The sequence below is a fragment of the Trichosurus vulpecula genome, chromosome 1 (genome assembly GCF_011100635.1).
Source record: "Trichosurus vulpecula isolate mTriVul1 chromosome 1, mTriVul1.pri, whole genome shotgun sequence".
In the NCBI taxonomy this organism is placed as follows: Eukaryota; Metazoa; Chordata; class Mammalia; order Diprotodontia; family Phalangeridae; genus Trichosurus; species Trichosurus vulpecula.
This window is the reverse complement of record NC_050573.1, coordinates 147,227,777-147,248,329: the sequence shown is the minus strand read 5'-3', so window position 1 is coordinate 147,248,329 and position 20,553 is coordinate 147,227,777. Positions and strand designations below refer to the sequence as shown.

General features: G+C 36.8%; 1 protein-coding gene across 1 annotated transcript in view; it reads left to right on the top strand.

Annotated features, from left to right (window-relative positions):
- The window catches only part of VPS13B (vacuolar protein sorting 13 homolog B), a 1,100,792-nt gene that overhangs the window by 575,585 nt on the left and 504,654 nt on the right, over positions 1-20,553 (top strand).

Sequence of the window (20,553 nt, the reverse complement as noted above, 5' to 3'; positions counted from 1 at the left end):
GATGGAGGATTTGGGCATGGGAGGTGAGTAGGTTGAAGAACTGAGTGAGGAACTGTGCAACTGAGAAAGGCAAATGAATGGGACTGATTGATCTCAGTTGTGACCCTGAAAAGATTAACAAATTCTGCTAAAAAAAAAGCCAATAGAATCATGATTACCCCCACCCAGAGCCCCCCAAACCGTCACCCCACCCAGCTTGATGCTGTAGCAGTTGCTAAAAGATATTACTCTATAGGTCCTCTTTATCAGTTCCATTCATGTACATAGAACATACACAAAACACTACTCTAATGCCTCTTTGTGCTGTGGAAAAAGTTGAATTCCAGTCCTGCCTGAGACATTTTTAGCTATGTGATGCTAAGCAAGTCATTCTCTCAGCCTTAGTTTCCTCATCTATAAAACGGGGATAATAACAGCACCTACCTCACAGGGTTGTTGTGGGGATCAAATGAAATAATATAGGTAAGGTTTATGTCTTATATATAAGAAATAATATATATGAATATGTATCACATATAACATATAAGAAATAGTATAAATATAAGACTTATGTCTAAGCCTTATACTATTATAATGATTATTCTTATTCTCACTTTAAATGGAACTAAAAGATTAAAAGAGTCTAGATATGGTGCCTCTTAAGCCTTTGAAAGGCAAATAAATGACCTTTGGTTTATCATTAATCTAAGGGCAAAAGTAGTCCTTTTAAGTCTTTCTTAATTGACCCTCCAGACTGCAGGTAGCTATTCTAAACGTTTTCTTCTCTACTCAAATCTTCTACACCTCCCCAGACCTGAGCTGCGAACCTCACTTCATACTTTATTGAAAAAATAGAAATCATCCTTCTTGATTTCCCTCTTCTCCCCATTCTACACTTTAAATCCACTGTTAATAATTGTTCCCTTGTCTCTTCTTCTTTGTCCATGTATCTGATTCCTTACCAGAATTAACCCTTTAATATATGCCCTTGATGCTCTCCTTCCTCTCTCCTCAAGGATTTTGGCCTTTCAGTCATCTCTTTCTCTCATTTCAGTTTCTGGTTATCCATTGACTTCCTTCCCTGATCTCTATAGACATGCCCAGTCTTCCTCATCCTTTTTTTTTTATTTGAAACTTTCGCAAACATTACCTAAAACAACCATTTCCCCATAAACGTTAGAACAAAAAAATGTGGAACATACACAAACAAAGCTACAGATCTCTAATATGTACAGATTGTATTTCTTTGAAAATAAATAATAAATTCAACATGTAACACTAAGCACTACGACTCCAACCACCTGAAGGCCAGATAGGTTACATTTCACTCCTTACAGGGTTCTCCAGAACCCTAAATGGGCAATTGGAGCATTTCTGCTCTCTCTGCAAATTACTCCAGCACCCACCAATGTTTTTTCCTCAATTATTCTACAATTTGTATAATATAGAGAGAGGAGACAGTAAAATTAAGAAGAGCTGGGAAAGGTTTTTTGTACAAGGTGAGATGGTTGGTTAGTGATTGTTGTCCTTCATTCTTGAAGAGGACCAAAATGACATCACTATGCTAGAATCAAGTTATGGTGTGTCCAACTATGGCTGATCAACACGCTCAGAATGTTCTAACACAGGTTGGGCACAAAAAGTCGACATGAACATTTGGCGTGGCTTCTCTAAATTTGTGCATCATACGCTTCTTTTGAGCTACTTCATTTCTGCTTTGCTTATAGAGCTCAGCACCTCCTCTGATGTGGGCACGCAATGCTGAGCAGTCCTGTGCCAGTGTCTCTCATGTCACACAAATCAGTTCCACAGGGTGAGATAAAGATAATGATTGAACCCATAGGCACTGCTGATATCACCAAATGAGATGGTATAAAGGAAGAAATAAAGAGCATCTTGGCTCTAACCTTGGGAGAGATCCATGATCAGTGGGAATGCCCTGGTTGGAGATCCAGTAGAGAAGAGTAAGGAGATTGGAGAGGAACCAGGACAGAGTAGTGTTTATTTAAAAAAAAATAGAGAGAAAAGAGTATCCAAATGACAAGGGTTATTGGCACCATCAAAGGCTACAGAGAGTCAGTCAGTCAATCAACATTTATTAAGGTCCAGACATTGTGCTAAATGCAGACCTATAAAAAGGATGAGGATTGAGAAAAGGCAATTAGATTTTGCAATTAAAAGACCATTGGTGACTTCAAGAGAATAGTTTCAGGTGAATGATAGGGTTGAAAGCCAGATTGCAAAGTATTCAAAAAGAGAGTAAGAGGTGAGAAACTAGAGGTAGCTGGTGAAGACAGCATTCTCAAGGAGTTTAGCTTTGAATAGAGAGGAAGATCAAGAATTATAGCTAGCAGACATAGTAGGCTGGGTTATTTAATTTATTTAATTTCAGTTATTTAATGATGAAGGAGACAAGGATGTGTTTATAGGCAGCAGAGAAAAATCCTGTAGTTAAGGAGAGAATGAAGATTAGCAAGAGAGACTGGGGATTTTAAAGGGGATAATCTGCTAAAGAAGTTATAATGGGATGGTTGGAACTTGTCAGTTCCCATGGGTACAAGTACCATCTCTATGAAGGCATCTCCCAGATTTTTAAATATATTTTGCTAATCTCTCTCCTTAACTCAGGTCCCTTATCACAAACTGCTTGCTAAACATCTCCACTTCCATGTTTCATTAGCATCTGAAACTCCATATGTCCAGAGTGGAACACATCCTCTACTCTCTTGAGCCTGCCTTTTCCTTTGAACTCAGTTTCTATTGAGGGCATTATCATCCTTCTCATCACCCAGGTTCAAAACCTTGGAGTCATCCTTGATTCATCCCTCTCCCTCTTTTTTTCCAAGTCTTCTTGATTCTCCCACATAACATCCCTCTTATTTTCCAGGTCTTCTTGATTCTCCCACATAACATCTTTTGCCTATACGCTTTTCTCTTCAATCACAGGGTCACCACTATTGGTTAGTCCTTTATTGCTTCTCACTTGGACCATTTCAATAACATTTAGTCCCTCTGCTTGATTATGATCAAGTTGAATTTTATAGGGATGCAAAGATGGTTCAGCATTAGGAAAATAATCATATTTTTTAAATCTAAAACTTCATTATTGATATCCCTAAATACAGTAGAAAAGGCCTTTGGCAAAGTACACATGAAATAGATAGACAAAATTATATACAATTCATTTAGAGGAGCAAAAGATCAGGAATATCAAGGGAAATCATTTTTAAAAAATAATCAAGAGAGAATAGCATTTCCTTGTTGTTATTGAGTCATTTCAGTAGTGTTTGAGTCTATGACCCCATTTGGGATTTTCTTGGCAAAGATACTGGAGTGGTTTGCCATTTTCTTCTCCATGTACTTTCTTATTTCAGAGTATATTATAAAACAACAATTATTAAAACTTTTATATGGGCTAAAAATTATTGAAGTAAATCAGTAGAATAGTCTGGATACAGAAGAATTAGAAATAACTGAATTAAATAACTTGGCATAACATAAATTACCTAGGAAAGAATTCCCATTTGATAAGAATTACTGGAAAAACTACAAAGAAGTTTCACATAAATTAGGTTTAGATTCACACCTTACACCATATACCATAGCAAATTCCAAATGGATATCTGTCTTGAATAGTAAAAAATATCATTAAAAACATTTTCAAGAGGTTTCGGAGGGGCTTCGAGGAGCCAAGATGGCAGAGCAAGCAGTAAGTTGCCATAACTTTCCCATATTCACCTTCAAACAACCATAAAAGAGCACCCCAAATATCTGGGAACAACAGAACCAGCAAAAAGACAGGATGAAACAGTTCTTGAGCCCAAGAAACTTGGAAGATTGGCAGGAAAGGTCCATCTTACTCAGGTAGAATAGCATAGTCCAGGAAAGGAAGCAAACCAGCAAGCCAACGGCAAACCCCACTTCAGCAAAACAGTGAGAGATCCTGAGCACCAGTGTGATGGAGCAGGCAAATACCAGCACCAGGACCCCCCCATGTGCCTCAGCATAGCCAGGGTGACAGTCGGACTCCAGCTCTAAGAACCTTCACTTGCTTCAGCGTAGTCCTGGGCAAACAGGCAGCCTCTGGTGGCCAGACCTCCACATGCTTCATTGTGTCCTGGGGAAATGCAGAAACACCCCAACAACCTCAGCACATGCCAGACACCACCACTAGTACCCCAGCTCAGGAACAGGTAAGCTGCCAGACTCCTATAGCCTCCAGCAGCATTAACTACCCCTCACCACACCCCTTTAGCACAGTACCAGACACGAGGGTCCCCTAGGGGCCTCAGAGCAACATCAGTGAAGCAACAGTTAAATAGCCAGGTCCTGAAGCCTCTGGCATGAGAATCCTGAGACAGTGACCTTTCCATATAGGGAGCAGACCTCAAATTTAAAAGAAAGGAAAAAGGCCAAAAAAAAGTAAAACGAAAAAGAGCAAAAACAACAACAACAACAAAGAATCTGACAATAGAAAGTTATCATAGTGACAGGGAAGATCAAGACACAAACTCAGAAGCGGACAACAATGTTAAAACACCTCTGGGCAAAACACCAAATAAAACAGAAAGTGATCTCAAACCCAGAAAGTACTCATTGAAGAGCTCAAAAGGAGCTAAAAAATCATATGAGAGAAGTAGAAGAAAAAGTGGGAAAAGAAATAAGAGTGATATAAGAGAATTATAAAAAAAAGTGTCAAAAAACAACTGCTTAAAAAGTAGAGTTGGGAGAGTTCTGGAAAGATGGTGGAGTAGGTCAGAAAACTTTTGGCTCTCCAAATTTCCTCCACAGAAAGAGACAGAACATTTCTTCAGAGGGAATGTAGAACAGCTGAAATAAACCAAATCTGGGTAAAGCAGTTGTTCTCTTAAGAGAACCTAAGAAGACCCCAGGAAAAACCTGGAACTCCAGGGGCTGAGGTTTGGCCTGATTGACCTGATACCTCCAGTTCAACTCTGCTGAATCAACAAACAACAAGCCCTGGGGGCAGCTGGGTTTGGGAGGTAGCCTCAGCCTTAGAAACTTCATTTTGCAGACAGTGTGTGTGTTGGGGCCGGGTGGGGGGGGGGGAGAGGGGGGTTGGGGGGGGTGGTTGACAGCTCAGTAGAAGATTGAAGGACCTTCCACTGTGGAGGGACACCAAGCACAGCTGGGCTGATCAGAGGCATCCCAGGCTGTGACTGTGGGGAAAAGGAGCTAGCATACACCTAGTAAGTGCAGTAGCAGAGGGGCAGGGGCCCTGCTGGCTGTGGGTACTTTCAAGAGAGCAGAGTCCCTGGTTTTAGTTCCAGAGAAGAGAAGATAGCTATACTTTGCAGCCATTGGAGGGACTTCAGGGAGTAAGATCATTTGCAGGACTTTGTGACCCGAGGCCCTAGCCAGTGACTTAGGAGTAGAGAGGAGAACCCAAAGTTGAGCACCAGGACAGACCTCTAAAAATTACAATAAGAATGACCTAAGGCTTAGGGCATTATTCCCCATATCTCTGGACTAGAACTTCATTACAATAATAGCTGCAAAGAATAGAATAAAATAAACAAAAAATAAAGGAGAAAAACCCCAACCATAGATAGCTACAATGGGGATAGAAAAGATCTGGGTTCATATTCAAAGGAAGAAAATAGAGCTTTAAAAGCCTCTCCTTTTTCAATGAGAAATGTCAAATAGTTGCAAGCACAAAAAGATTTCTTAGAAGAACTTAAAAAGTACTTTAAAAATGAAGTATGAGAGATCAAGGAAAAAATTAGGGGAAAAAAATAAGAGCAATCAAAGAAAATCAAGAAAAATATGAAAGTCAATGAACTTGAAATAGAGACCCAAAAGGAAGAAAATGATTCCTTTAAAATTAAAATTGGGCAAAGCGAAGCTAATGAAATTCTAAGACACAAAGAAATAGTAAAACAAAATAAAAAGAATGAAAAATAGAAGAGAATATGAAACATCTCATCAGAAAAACAACTAATATGGAGAAGAGATAGAGAAGAAATAATATAAGAATAGTCATACTGCCTGAAAATTATGATTAAAAAAAAGAATCTTGATGTAATATTACAAGAAATTATCAAGGAAAATTGCCTTGAAGTTCTAGAACAAGAAGACAAATGGGAAATAGAAAAAATCCACAGATCACCAACTGAAAGAGATCCGAGGAGGAAAACTTACAGGAATATCATAGCCAAGTTTCAAGGCTCCCAGGTTAAGGAGAAAATGTTGGAAGCAATAAGAAAAAAAAACAATTTAAATATTGTGGAGCTACAATAAGGATTACGTAAGACCTTGCAGTTACTACATTGAAGGATCATAGGTTTTGGAATACTGTATTTTGGAGAGCAAAAGAGCTGGGGTTACAACCAAGGATAACTTACCCCCCAAAGTTACATATAATCCTGAACTTTAAAAATGGACATTTAATGAACTGAAAGACTTTCAGATATTTGTGACAAAAACAGCAGAACTTAAGGGAAAATTTGACATATAACATCCAGGAGAAATATAGCGTAAACATTAAGGACCAATTACAATGAATTCAATAAGGTCAAATCATTTACTTCTTATATATGAAAATACTATCAGTTCTGTTATGACTGTCATTTTTATTTGAGTAATTTTTAAGAAAGGTTTGGGCTGAGCTGAGTATGATGGGATGATTCTAAAAACAAAATAAAACTCTAGTGAGAGAAAAAAAGAAGCAATTAGCTCATACAAATGAGGCAAAAGAGGAAAAATTGATACAGAAGAAGCTAGTATGGGGGAGGCCAGGTAGTGGTGAAAGCTTACATTCATTGGGAATGAGTTAAAGAATGAGCAACAAATATATCTAGAAGGGTATAAAAGTCTTCTGTGTTCAGAAAGAAATAAGAGGGCAAGTAGATAAGGTCGGGGGAGAAGAGAAGGGGTGGGTAGGTTAAGGAATAAGAGGGCAGGTAGCAGGTAGAAGTAAAGCAGACAAGTGAGGAGGATAGCAATAGGGTAAGGAAAAACAGAAAGGAGGAAAATCTACATCAAGAAATTATAGCTTAGAATGTGAATGGGATGAATTTACCCATAAAATGGAAACTGCAGATTAAAAACTTGAATTAAAAAACTTGAAAAATATGTTGCTTTCAGGAAATGCTGTAAAAATGAGAGATTCACACAAACATAAAGGAAAGGTCAGGAGTAGAATATATTATATAAAAAAGCAGGGATAGTAATCATAATTTCAGACAAAGTTAAAGCTAAAATAGATTTAATCAAAAGAGAAAAATAGGGAAACTATACTATGTGTCAGCCATATTATTCAGTATTGTGTTAGACTATTTAAAATAACTACACAGTATAAAAAACCTGAGATAAAATACCTACCAAAACAGACACAGGAACTATACAAATATAAGCATTAAAGATTGTACACGTCTAGCCTATATCAGATTGCTAACCATCTTTGGGATGGGTGTGGGGTGGGAGGGAGATGGAGAAAAAAATTTTGAACTCAAAATCTTATAAAAGTGAATGTTGAATACTATCTTTACATGTAATTGGAAAAAATACTATTAAGTGGGAAACTTGAGGCAGGCAGACCCCCCTACAAAACTATTATTACAAGATTTCAGAGAAATTTGAAACCACTGTGGACTGGAGCAGTCAAGTAAGGTCGATTTGAGAAGGACCATGGGAGATGAGATGGATTTGTGCAGGTAAAGAAAGTTCAGGGCACTCCAGTCTGAGGAAACAACAAGAACAATGACAGAGACTCAAGGTGTGAGTATGGGGGATGTAAAGAAGATAATTTGTGTTGGGGGAAAAATGGGAATTGTCAGCTAAGCAGAGGGTGACTAGATAATGGAAGGTTTTGCAAGCCAGGCATAGAAGTTTAGACTTTGTTTTAGTGGGCAAAAGTGAGTCATTGTAGCCTCAGAAGTTAAGGAATGAAAGTGGAATGCATGGTGGTGTTACTCAAGATGGACTTGGATAGAAAGAGACTGATGTCAGGAAGAAAATTAAAAAGCTGTTGCAGTAATCCCAACATGAGGTGATGATAGCCTAGACTAAGATAATGACTGTGGGAATTTAGAGTAAGGGGTAAATCTGATAATCATTGTGAAACAGGAATTAGTAAGATTTTGGCAAAAGATAAAATTTGGAGATAAAGAGAATAAACAGCGATTAATCAAGATTTTCTAGTCTGGCAAGACTGGAAGGGGAAGGATTTGGCTTATTTGAGGCAAATAGGCAAATTAACCTAACTTCCTGTAATTCTTAATATTCTTTAAAACTTTGGTGAGTTTGTTTTAAATATAGAATGTGTCTACTAGATAATTGTTCAGTCATATCAATGGATATATGAGATCATAGGTAAAATTTTCCATGTGTTGTAAATTTGATGAATACATCTGTGTAAATTGTTATGAAATCCTAAATATACTTCATTATTGGTCTCATCTGTGCAGGTATTTCCTCCTATCTGGACCTTCTTATCTTCTGTAACCTTGTTCCTTGACCTCCCTTAAGTCTTATACAGGGGTTCCATGGAATATTCTGACTGCTGCCTAATAGATATCTTGGCATTAGTTATACACATAGCTGGATTCATTGGTTATCTCTTTTTCTTGCTACAGATCAGCCTTTCCACACTTATATGTCTCTCTGATCCAACACCACTTCTTTTACGTAGTTCTTCATCAGTTATAAGCTACAGATTATTCATGCCCACAATGCTCATCTCCATCACTATTTGAATGACACTCAGCTTTAATTCTTAAGAGACTGAGATATTTTATGATTTGCAGCCTTAGAACATTGCCTGAAGAATTTTTTAAACACAAAATTTAAAAAGAAGCATCAAGTGAAATGTACAACTTTAACACTAGAATCCAGAGGCCACGAGGAACTCTTTTTAAAGCTGCTTTGTATTAAGAGAAACTGCTTTTATCTGAACAATCCTGTAATTCATTTGTATACAACAGTGAATTTATGAGGTTTTGTGTCATCTGAGAACTGCTTGGGGAGCATAACAAGGAAGAGTAGAAAAAGTGGTAATGTTTCTGAAATGTTCCCCTTTCCCTTATTTATGTAGTGGTCAACAAAAGATGCTTATGATTAAATATATCAGTGTCCTGTAATTGCTGGCCTTAAGGTATCTCTGTGGTGTTTTTTTTTTAAACCTAACAGTTAAAAATTTGGACACATATGCATCCATAGAAGTAACCAAAGGTAGTTCATATGTGTGAAGGTGTTGTGGTCTAATAATCAGTGTTAACGATTATATCTTGGTTCATCTTAAAACTTAGTAGTAGAGTTTTTTCCCCTTATTGTTTACTTTTAATTGTATTCATTATTTTGCTGTCAAGAAAATATTTAGCTCTAGACTCAGAGTTCTTCACCTTGAGCAGTCTACTGAGGCCCATGGACCTCTTCTTAGGAAAATAAACAGGTTTTAAATGCATAAAACAAAATACAAAGGATGACAAAGGGGAAAAAATTATATTGAAATAGAGGTGTCAACTTTTTTCCCCTCTTGCCCTAAAATCTTTCTATAATCTCTTTGGGGTTCAGAACTCCTGTACTGGAACAAGACCAGCTATGTCTTAAGCTGACTATAAACAAAACTCTTTGAGAATTGATCAGTTAATGATAATACCAGAAAAAAATTAATATGGGAATGATTGAATTATCTGATCTATAAGGGACCTTCCAGCTCTAAGTTTATGATCCAGTGCCTCTGTCACTTGTTATTTGATTCTGCCAAACCCTAAAACATGGCTCCATATGTTTATTTCCCAGTTCCTTCTCTTATATCATACTTTTAGAACAGTGGACTAGGTTGCTGTCTCCATTCTGAGTATTGTTGTAGGTCCTATTTCATTATAACAAATTAATAACAAGTGATTTTGTATCCCTTGTACATTTTTGTTGAAAAAAAATGTAGAGGAAGCACTTTTGGTGGGTTCATCTCTATATGTTCTTGAATGTCATCTTGCAAATAAAATCAAAGTTTACTAGCTCACTCAAGTTTTATACTCCTGGGCAAGAGAGAGACAGAACATTTGAAAACTATGAAGAACTTAAGAGTTGGATGTAACCTTCTTTTATTGGATAAGGAAAAATAGGTAGGGATTGCTGAAGATAGTAAAGATACTGAGACTTTAGCTACTTTAGTTAGTTGAATTTTATAATTAAATAAAACAACTTCCTATGCCTGTGTTGCCTATAGATGTTAGACTTTCTTTTTCAGACTTAGGTAATTGAAAGGGAGACAGATTTGGGTAGGTATAAGGAAGAACTTGATAATAATTAATGTTGTCCTAAAATATAAAGGATTGCTTTACAAAAAAAATTTCTTAAGTGAAGGAGCTATTGTAAGTAGGGTATGAACCTACATTGTTTACAAATTCTAACCCTATTTTATTCTTCACAGCTTGGAAAAGAGATTTTTTGGTCTTTTTTGATGTAAAAATCTTTTTTTTTGTTTGTGGACACCTAATTTGGAATTATTTTAGATATTTAATTGGCTTTAATCAACAGATATTTATTGAGGAATTATGGTGTGTAGTATAGTAATTTGGGCTTTTTTCTAATTATTTGTTTTTAAAGTTGCTTTTTAAAAAACTTGCAGTTCCCAATATTCTTCATGCCTCCTCTTCCCTCCCCTCTTCCCCATTAAGAAGCAAGCAATATGATATCATTTAACATGTGAAAGCATGCAAAACATTTCCATGTTGGTCATGTTGCAGAAAGAAAAAGAAAATGAAAAAAATATATACTTGAATTTGTACTCAGAGTTCATCAGTTCTCTCTCTAGTGGTAGATAACATTTTTCATCATGAGTCCTTCAGAATTGTCTTGGATCATTGTAGTGGCTGCAGTAGCTAAGTCTTTCACCTGTTACAATATTGCTATTACTGTGTACAGTGATATCCTGCTTCTGCTCCATTTCACTCTGTATCATTTCATATAGGTCATCCTAAGTTTTTTTTGAAATCACACTCCTCCTCATTTCTTAGAGCATAATAGTATTCCATCATAATAATTTACCATAATTTGTTCAACCACTCCTCAATTGATGGGCATCCCTTCAATTTCTAAATCTTTGCCACTACAAAAGGAACTGTTATAAATATTTTAGTACATTGGAATTTGGAACATACAGATAAGATTTCCAAATTTAGAAATTAGTGAATATACCCCAGATAAATAGCTTTCTTCTCAGAAAAGTCATTAACTAACAGACTGAGAAGATACCTGAGTGCATATAATCCAACCCATACCTGTATAAGAATCCTCACTAAAACAGTCCCTAACAGGTTCTCTAACTTTTGGTCAAAGATCTCCAGTGAAGGGGACCCTCCAATAACTCTCAGGGTAGCTCTGACTACTCCATATTTAGGTAACTTTAGTTGAGTTTTTCCTTATATCAAGCCAAGTGTGTCTCTGCAGCTTCTACCCATCGATCCTGGGTCTTGCATCTGAAGCAACAAACAATTCTGATCTCTTTTCCTGTGATGGCACTTTGAAGTCTTGAAAATAGCTATCATGTGCCTTGTTCACAGTTGCTGCTTAGGAAGGAAGGCATGAAAAAAGCATTTTTTTAAAGCAACTAGTAAGCTTACGATCTGTGATTGTGTGTGCAAGTCATTGATAAAAGTTTTGAAAAGAACAGAATTTAGTAGAGATCCCAGAGCACTCCAGTGAAGATCTTCCAAGTTGACATTGAACTGTCAATCCCTGCTCATTTGGACTGGCTGTTGGACCATTTCTGAATTGTTTTCATTGCACATGTTTCTCTATTTTGTCCCCTAGAATAGCATTAGAGACTTTATGGACTCCTAAAAGACTACATCTAGCTAACCCTCTAATATATTTCATATCCATCCACCATGGAAATCTTGGGACGTCTTGCCCTTTGCCCTGCCATTGTGCCTACTCCTTCAACCAGAATAGCCCCAGCCAGGTTAGAAACCACACCTTCTTCCCAGAGTTAGTTAATCCACTCCTATTAAATATCTACCCTGGGGCTGAGCTACATTGGTCAGTGGGTCAATACAAACATATCTAATAGACTACATTTAGCTAGCCCCAGACTGCTTTTCACATCCATCTAACCTGGATATATTGGGGATATCTTTCAATTCACCCTGCTTTAGGCCTCCCATCTTTCTTTCTACCTCTTGCTCTGAAAACAATAATTAAATTAATATTACCTTTGCTTCTGGAAAGGGCCTGATAATAGAGTGCCTTGTGCTAGTAATGGTGAGTATCATGGTCACCATTCCAGTGATTCTTCAAACAAAAATTTATCTATTTTGCCACTACTCCCCTCTATAGTCTTTCTCTATTAGAATATAAGCTTCTTGAAGGCAGAGAACATCTCACTTTTTTTTTTAATATTCCCAACGCCTAGCACAGTGCCTGGCCCTCATTCATTCATTCATCTCTCCTTCCATCCATCCATTTAATCAAATGAATTATCTTTGGTATTTCCCTGATCTGCCAGCCTGGCTAGACCCTTGTCAAAAAGGATCACAGGACGAGTCAGTGACATACTCTTAGGACTATCCCTTTTCCACTATACCAAGTTGCTTTATGATATGCTTGAGATGAAGTGGATGAAATGTAGGTGGCATGATTATACAATTATGATTAGAATCAATTCATGAATCATACCCAAAGCATGTTGGTTAGTAGAGATCAACTTGTGTAGAAGTGTATTTTAGTATCACGAAAGTGCTCTTCCCTTGGTTCTTTCTGGGTAGAAATTTTTATCAGTAACTTGACTGGGGATATGAAAAGCATTTCTATCAAATTTGTAGGTGACATGGAGCTGGGAGGGGTAAATGGAACAAAAAGTAAGATCTACAGATGAAAATTAATAATGATAAATGTTCATTTCTGTGCTTGGACTTAAAAAACAACTGTGCAGGTAGAAGGTGGAAGAGACATAGCCAAAAAGTATTTCTGCATAGAAGACTTAAAGGTTTTAGTGAAATGCAAACTCATTGGGAATCAAAAGAGTGATATGGCTGTCAGGAAAGTTGCTTGATGAAGTATGATAGAGTATGGTATCCAGAACAAGGGAAATAAAAGTCTTGCTTGTTTTTGTATTTGCAAAAGTTCTTCTAGTCTTGGGCACCACATTTTAGGAAAGATATTAATGGACTGGAGCAGGTACTGAAGAGTGTGATCCAGATGATTAGGGTACCCAAAATTGTATCATATTTACCTCAGAGCTACAGTGTATAAATTATTTTTATACATAAATTACTCTAGAAATGAGAACTAATGATAATATTAGCACCCTAATGGTACTTGGTGCTTTACATAATCCTTTCTTTATAATAACATTATAAGATAGGTAGTCTGAGTATTATCCACATTTTGAAAGTGAAAAAAGAAGTTTAGAGGGCTTTATCAAAAGTTACACAGCAAAAATATTTTGGATAATTGAATCTTAATTCTTTTTAATTGAATCCTAAATCCAAGATCATCACTGTTTCTCCCTTATTAGACTAGGTAACTAACTGCCTCCCTGATTTCCTAGTGAAATCCTAGTGAAAATTTCACCTTCTATCACAAGTCTTTTGCAACCCCTCTGAATTTTAATATCTTGTTGCTGTGGTTGCGGATGAGTTGCTTTCATTCGTATCTGACTCTTCTTGACCCCATTTGCAGTTTTCTTGGCCAAAAAGCTGGAGTGGTTTGCATTTTCCTCCTCCAGCTCATTTTACAGATGGAGAACTGAGGAAAAAATGTTAAGTGGCTTGCCCAGGGTCACATGGCTAGGAAATGTGTGAGGGAGGCCACATTTGAACTCAGGAAGAGGAGTCTTCAGGACTCCAGGCCCTGCACTCTAACCACTGCACCACCTAGCTGCCCCTTCCTCTGTTGATTATTGCCTATTTATCCCATCTATAATTTGTACAGAATTGTTTGTATATTGTCTCCCGTAATAAATGGTAAGCCTCTTGAGGGTGGGGACTGTGTTCTGCCTTTCTTTTTATCCCCATCTTGTAACAGTGCCTATCACATAACAGACACTTAAGGATTGCTTATTGATTGACTGACAGAGTACTTTCCCTAGTCTCATCTTGAGTGAAAATTCATTTACACTGCTGTAAACCACTTTTTAATTTTGATGGTTTTAAGTATAAATCTTTCCAAAAGATGCTATTTGTATCAGCACCTTTTTAAATTGATTATATTCAGTACAGTTTTATTCTTAGATAACTTAAAACTATCATTATGAATATCAAGTGTATTGTGATATAAAAAAGCAATTTCTTCTGCAGCTGCTAATGCATGCTAGGTCTTTTGCCCCTGCCCGTTGTTTTGAGTTCTTGTGCCAGTTATTTATATCTTCAAGAAGAATGAGTGATTTTTTACATGTTCATTCTCTTGTACCTAACTATACCCTCTTTAAACTCTCACAATTATCTTATTCACATACAGAAAAGTTTTATTTACATAATTATGACATTCAGAAACATATGGAATAATGTTCCTCTTTTAGCTTCTAATTGACTGTATCCTGGGGTTCTGAAGCATTTGCTTATTAATAATTTCAGATCATCATAAGTTTTGCTAATTGCTGATTAGAATCTTCCCACCATTTAAAAAATGTTTTATTAATTTATTTTTAGTTTTCAAAATTCACTTCCACAAGATTTTGAGTTCCAAATTTTCTCCCCATCTCTCCTTTACCCCCACCCCAAGACTGCATGAATTCTGATTACCCCTTCCCCTAATCTGCCCTGCCTTCTATCGCCCTCCCCCTATCTCCTTCCCTTCTGTTTTCCTGTAGGGCAAGAGAGATTTCTATACCCCATTGCCTGTATATCTTATTTCCCAGTTGCATGTAAAAATAATTTTTAACATTTGTTTTTAAAACTTTTAGTTCCAAATCTTCTCCCTCCCTCCCCACCCACCCTCATTGAGAAGGCAAGCAGTTCAGTGTAGGATATACATGTGTAGTCATGCAAAACACTTCCATAATAGTCATGTAGTAAAAAACTAACTATATTTCCCTCCATCCTATCCTGCCCCCATCTCTCCTTTGACCCTGTCCCTCCTCAAAAGTGTTTGTTTCTGATTACCCCACTCTACCCTCTCTTCTATCATCTCTCCGTCTCTTCTCTCCTTCCCCCCTGCTTTCCTGTAGGGTAAGAGAGATTTTCATATCCAATTGAATGAGTGTGTTATTCCCTCCTTAAGCCAAATCCAATGAGAGTAAGATTCACTCGTTCTCTCTCACCTCCCCCTATTCCTCTCCACTGTAAAAAATTTTTCTTGCCTCTCTTATGTGAGATAATGTACCCCATTCTACCCCTCCCTTTCTTCTCCCAGTACATTTCTCTCACCCCTTTATTTTTAGATATCATCCTTTCATATTCAACTCACCTTGTATCCTCTGTCTATATATAATATATATATATACGTACATACATACATACACGTATATGTACATATTCATACACACATATTTACATTTATACATAGATATACATATATACCTACATACACACAGAGACATGCACACATACACGCACACACACACACACATATGTATATTCATGTTCCCTCCAACTACCCTAATACTGAGAAAGGTCTCATGAGTTACACATATCATCTTTCCATGTAGGAACATAAACAGTTCAACTTTAATAAGTCCCTTATGATTTCTCTTACCTGTTTACCTTTTCATGCTTCTCTTGATTCATATATTTGAAAGTCGAATTTTCTATTTAACTCTGGTCTTTTCATCAAGAATGCTTGAAAGTCCTCTACTTTGTTGAATTTCCATTTTTTCCCCTAAAGGATTTTACTCAGTTTTGCTTGTTAGGTGATTCTTGGTTTTAATCCTAGCTCCTTTGGCCTCCAGAATATCATATTCCAAGCCCTGTGATCCTTTAATGTAGAAGCAGCTAAATCTTGTGTTATCCTAATTGTTTCCACAATACTTGAATTGTTTCTTTCTTGCTGCTTACAGTGTTTTCTCCTTGACCTGGGAACTCTGGAATTTGGCTACAATATTCCTAGGAGTTTTCCTTTGGGGATCTCTTTCAGGAGGTAATTGGTGGATTCTTTCTATTTCTAGTTTACCCTCTGGTTCTACAATATCAAGGCAGTTTTCCTTGATAATTTCTTGAAAGATGATGTGTAGACTCTTTTTTTGATGATAGCTTTCAGGTACTCCAATAATTTTGAAATTATCTTTCCTGGATACATTGTCCAAGTCAGTTGTTTTTCCAGTGAGATATTTCACATTGTCTTCTATTTTTCATCCTTTTGGTTTTGTTTTATAATTTCTTGATTTCTCATAGAGTCATTAGCTTCTGTTTGCTCCATTCTAATTTTTAAGGAATTATTTTCTTTGGTGAGCTTTTGGACCTCCTTTTCCATTTGGCCAATTATGCTTTGTAAGGCATTCTTCTCATTGGCTTTTTGGACCTCTTTTGCCATTTGGCCTAGTCTGTTTTTAAGGTGTTATTTTCTTCGGCATTTGGGGGGATTTCCTTTAGCAAGCTGTTGACTCATTTTTCATTATTTTCTTGCATCACTCTCATTTCTCTTCCTATTTTTTCCTCTGCTTCTCTTACTTGATTTTCAAAATCCTTTTTGAGTTCTTCCATGGCCTGCAACCAATTCATATTTTTCTTGGAGGCTTTGGATATAGGAGCTTTGATTTTGTTGTCTTCTGGTTGTATGTTTTGATCTTCCTTGTCACCAAAGTAAGAGTCTATAGTCTGAATTTTTTTTCTGCTGTTTGCTCATTTTCCCAGCCAATTATTTGACTTTTTAACCTTTGTTAAGGTAGGACTCTGCTTCTAGTATGGAGGGTGTACTGTCCCAAGCTTTGGTAGTTTTGTGCATCTATTTTCAGAGATATTTCTAGAGACCTGTAAATTTTCAGTTCTTCCAAGGTCTGTGATCTGGTCTGTGAGTGACCACTAGCACTCTTTTCTACCTTGGAACTTTGAGGAGAATTCCTTCTCCCCCTTCACCACAAGCTCTGCCATGCTGGTGCTCCTCCACATCCCAGGACCACCACCCAGGACTTGGGCCCAGATCCAAGCATGGGCACAGCAAGGGAATCCTGCCTTAGCACCAGCAAAGAGATCCCTGCAATCCCCTTCTGATCAGCTTCTCGATCCCACCATCTGGGGGCCCGAGAGCTCCAGAAGTAGCCATGCCACTACCAAGGCAGCCACAGTTACTGCTGCCACCCCAGAGGCTGGGGCCAGACAGCATTCCTCTCTTACCCAGGTCTGACAAACCTTTCCTACTGTCCTTCCAAGTTGTCTTTGGCGTTTGTGGGTTGAGAAGTCTGGAAATTGCCACAGCTGCCAGTGATGCAGCCCCTGCTCCAGGTTTGCTAGGGCCCAGTCTGTGCTGGTACATTTTCTGCTGGACTGTGCTGCTCTCTGCAACTCATGCAACAGACCTTTCCTGTTGACCTTCCAGGTTGTCTTGGGCTGGAAATTTGTTTCACTCTATCATTTTGTGGGTTCTGCTGCTCTAGAATTTGTTTAGAGTCATATTTTTACAGGTATGTGGAGGGGTTTGGGGTAGAGCTCAAGTAAGTCCCTGCTTTTACTCCACCATCTTGGCTCCACCCCCTTACCCTTTTTTTAATGTCTAAATTGTCAGACCTCTTCTACTAACCTTTCCAACATTACACCCTCAAAGAAACCTGGAAAGTGAGATGGACTTCTCTGTTGAGAACCACTTTTTCTTATCACTCTATAACCTGGGGCCTCTGGCAGAATCCATAATCGTGGGAAATCAGATAACCAAATGTTTCAGAAATATCTGTAAAATGAGAATGAACTACATATGTTTGAAGGTCTTGTTTATAGGTAAAATACATGGCTTTGTGATATCTTTTACCTTGTCAAAAGTGTAAAAAAAATTTTTTTTTGCTTACTTTCTGTTTCATACCTCTCACACAGTTGAAGTGTTAGTATATTACATTTGAGTTCTTTTGGTACATTCATGTGATTTTATCTGTGCAGAGAACTCCTAGTGAGGAAACGCCCTCAGTTAAAAACAAAACAAAAACAGCAGTAACAGCTAACACTTATATAGTACTTGAAGGTTTTCAAAACATTTCACGTATGTCATCTCATTCAATACCAGTAACTGTTATTATGGTCTTGAGATGCCTTGGGACACAAAGGAAGGTTCAGTAATTTGCCTAAGGTCACATAAGCCAATAAATATCAGAGGCCAGCCTTAAAACCAGCTTTACCTGGCTCTGAGGCAGGTTCTCTATCCATTGTGCAGTGCTGCTTTTCATTACATTCAAAAATTACTGTTTTTCAAATCACAGCTTAGTATAAAAACGTTGTCTCATTGGTAGAGTTGTTATTCACTTAGTTTCCCAAACCAGATCTCATCTCCACCCCCTTCCCACCCCAAATTTAACAATAACAAATAAGAGGTCTCCTAACATTTTCCCTGTGTGAAATTTTCCTTAGCAAACAATAATATTTCAGGAACTTTGCTTTTTTTCTTTGATCAGCAATGCTATATAAATGTATACCATCAGTAGTGGTAATTCACACATTAGAAATGAAAAAGAAAATTTGATGATTCTTCTTGATATTAAAAAAAATCCAGCAACAAAATAGAAAACCAGGATAAATTCATATCACCTGACTCTCTAGAAAACTGTAACTCTGTTGGATGAAGTTTTAACGTGAGTTTGTTTAGCTACTTAAGAAAGGACATTTTTTTAAAGAACCCTAAACGCCAGATTAAGTATTAAGTGTATTGTAGCCCTGCCTCTATCACTGTCAGACTTCAGCAAACCAATTTCCCTCTTTGCTTTTTATCTCCTTTTTCAATAAAATAAATTTGATAATCCCAGTTTTCCTCCTAGAGTGTTGTGAGAACTAATAAATGATCGGAACGCTTTAGGCAAATCTAAAATACTATATAAGCACTGAAATATTGTTTCTCAGTTCCCTTAAGACAGAGACTGACATGTTAAGCTCTCAGTAAAACTTGACACCTATGTTCACAGTAAAATTTGACTTTTATTATTTATTGATTTAGAAAATTTTAAGTGCTATACAAAGCAGCTTTACTTCTCTGTCATATCAAGCCAGTGTGAGGAACTACTACTATTCTTAAAATTCAGCCTACACGTAGAAAGCATTGATTTCCAGTTCAACATCCAATTTTTAAAAGTTAGGGCTATCTTACACTTGGTAACATAGATTCATAGCAGAATTTTTGACAGTTTCTTTTTATGAAATATAAATCTTGCAGCTTTGGAGGGAACACAGTCTCTAAAATTTTCATCCAAATTAAGCTTTTTGTGGATTTCATTTTCAGATCAGTGCATCAAATGTTTTCAACCTATCTTCTTTGAACTTGCTACTCAAGTGGCTACTCAACTTGCTACTAATTATTGAGAATTGCTTTTAGATGTATTTCTAAAAAACATTTAATTCACCACCTGTATTTTCATGACTTATGTTCAACATAAAATATAAACTTTAAAAAAATGAGGTTATCATAACTCTTGGAAAGTCTTCATGTCATTGGAAAGTTTTGAAAAGAACAACTATATCAGAGCTGAATAAGCCAATGAAGGTTGCAGTTTTAGCTCCCCTAGTTATGCAGCAAAAAGTTTTTACTTCATACTTTTCAGTTTTCATATTTTTTTAAAAATGTTTCACATACAATCCTTACTGCTTTACTTTAGTTTTTTCTTTAAATTTCAAATTCTTTTCCTTCCACAATGTTACACTGAGGCTATCTTTTACTTATTGTGTTTATTTATATTAATTCCCTATCCATGGATAGTTTTATTTTTTGTTTATTTTTATCTCACCTTGCATTTTAAATCTCAGCTATTATATCTTGACAAGTATTTCTAACAATCAGTATACGAGTTTTTTCATTGACTATTGAAAGTATAGCTACTTCATATACTGTTAGATATGATTAACATGTTAGTTTACACTGCTTAACTTTTCTTCTACTTTAAAAATTTTGGTTATAAAGAGGTATTGGTGGCAGGATGGGAATGCCCTCTTACAGAATAAAAATGATGTAGAAACAATAGATAACAGTTTTTTTAAAAAAAGAAAATATATCTGCTAAATTGGATCAGGATTATTTTAAAAAAGACATCTTTTGTATCGTATGGACTTTAAGTGAATCTGATTTAAAAAAACATGAGCGTTCTAACAATTGCTTGTATTAAATAGTAAAAGAGTATTTATTTACATGATCCTTTGATGATTTATTCTTTAAGCTGTGAGTGATTCTTTTCATGCTGACAAGCTGATAGAGAGCTCTGCACTTGTGTGAGAGGAAAGCTAGAGCTTCCTGAATTTCATTCTGGGTGGTAGTAGAGCTAGAAACATGAGTGAGAGGCTTAAGTACTGGGCTTAGAAACAGTTAATCATTTTTACCACCCTTGCATTGAAGTAGCCTGAGCAAAGGTAGTGCAGACTAAAGCAGGCCACTTGTTTCTGTTGACTTAAGTACAAACAGCGGTCGAAGTGTTTAGCCCTTGGGGAGGTTCTGTGATTGAACAAGAACGCTGTAGTTATTTTGATAAGGCTGAGAGAGCAGTAGTGTGGC